The sequence below is a fragment of the Lagenorhynchus albirostris genome, chromosome 2 (genome assembly GCF_949774975.1).
Source record: "Lagenorhynchus albirostris chromosome 2, mLagAlb1.1, whole genome shotgun sequence".
In the NCBI taxonomy this organism is placed as follows: Eukaryota; Metazoa; Chordata; class Mammalia; order Artiodactyla; family Delphinidae; genus Lagenorhynchus; species Lagenorhynchus albirostris.
Window position 1 is genome coordinate 23,099,587 of NC_083096.1, and position 1,547 is coordinate 23,101,133.

At 42.4% G+C, this 1,547-nt stretch overlaps 1 pseudogene; it reads right to left on the reverse strand.

Annotated features, from left to right (window-relative positions):
* Nucleotides 1-495: 495 nt before the first annotated feature.
* LOC132515374 (isopentenyl-diphosphate Delta-isomerase 1-like) lies at nucleotides 496-1,127 on the reverse strand (annotated as a pseudogene).
* Between the last annotated feature and the right edge of the window lie 420 nt (nucleotides 1,128-1,547).

Here is a 1,547-nt window from a genome sequence, read left to right on the forward strand (position 1 = left end):
GTTTGATAGTCATAGGCCTGAAGTCATCATCAACCTCCTTTAAAGTTGGGGTATATGGGGTAGAGACAGGAAGTCATAAACGGAGTCCTGGCTTCCAGTAAGTCCAGTGGGCCTGTGGACTCACTTGGTGATCATTTCCTCAGTCCCTGAGAGTAGAAGTTGGCAGTTAGAGGATCCCCCTCATTGGGTCCTTGGCCTGTGGGATAAGAAGAGCTACTGTAGTGGGGAAGGTTAAAAGGGTAAGTGGAGCCTGTGAAACTACCCTCTGTTTCTCCCCACAGGATATGAAATCAAAACCAGAATCAAATCCTGGGGGAGAGGATGGTGAAGATTGTGTCACCATCAAAGATCTGAAAGATCTAAAGGATGTCAAGTCTCAGATTTTATTCTTTTTAATCTAAGTTTAATAGAGACCAGTTTTTCAGTACTTGTAAAACCATTCAGCCACACTTTCATGTCCATGTCAGTTCAACGAACTGATTCAAAAAAATTACCTCAACATGTAAGGAGAAAAGTCTGTGCGATCATTTTAAACCACGAAGTTATCTTGATTACACCATTGGCTCCTTTTCTCAAGAGTCCTCTAGTTCTTCCTTGGACACGTAACAATAGCTCTTAATCCCACAGGGATAGGAATCCAAAGCTACATTCTTCCTCCCAAACAAAATGTACCCAATTTCACCCCAAATGTCATCAGATTGAGCCTTGTAGTGAATTTGTGTTAAAAAATTAACGTCTTCTGGGGAAACCTGTGCCATGGGAATTGCTGATTCAGCTTTTAAAGACCTCTGTGCTGCCCTTAGTCCAATTGCATCATTTTCTTCAAGTTCTCCTTTATGACTCAATGGATAACTACAAGTGTTGGTAAAACAACCTGGAAAGGAAATTTTAGCATCTGACCTCTGCTGTAGCAGTAGCTTATTTTCTGTGTTGAATACGATGACACTTAAGGCTCAGTGCAATAGTCTTTTCTCAATGTTTTCTTTCAAGTGAGAATTCATTTTGGTTCTAGGTCCAATTTTGTTGTAATTTTCATGGATAAGAATATACATTGCTGCCAGAAATGAAAACTGTTGCTCATCAAAATTGTCAATATTTATTTCAGGCATTGTTAGCACATGTCTGTTCTGTCCCGAATATCCTTGCTCCTCCAGGACCTGCAGGTCACGGCTGATTGGTTCAAAGGTAACTCCTACCCAAGATTTTCTTTCTCACACTTTGCCACAGGTGATTGGTTCAAGGATGGGAAACTGAATCAGTGATTCTCTCCTGTAGGGATTGCTGAATGGGATCCATAAGAGTGGACTTAGTCACTTTCCAAATGGTTACACAGTAGAGCACAAATTTGTCCTTTTCTCTGTCTATGTTTTCTGTCCTGTGGCTAGAAAAAGCCCGTCCACAGAGAAAAGAAAGTGGTGGACTCACAGGAGGCTCAGAGAGAAGAGAGGGATTGAACACCAGCCGTGTTCCCAGGCCTCTTTCCATTTCTTTGCTTCTGAGGCCTGGCTGCACTCCCGCCCTGGGGTTTCTCTCAACCCAATGCCTCA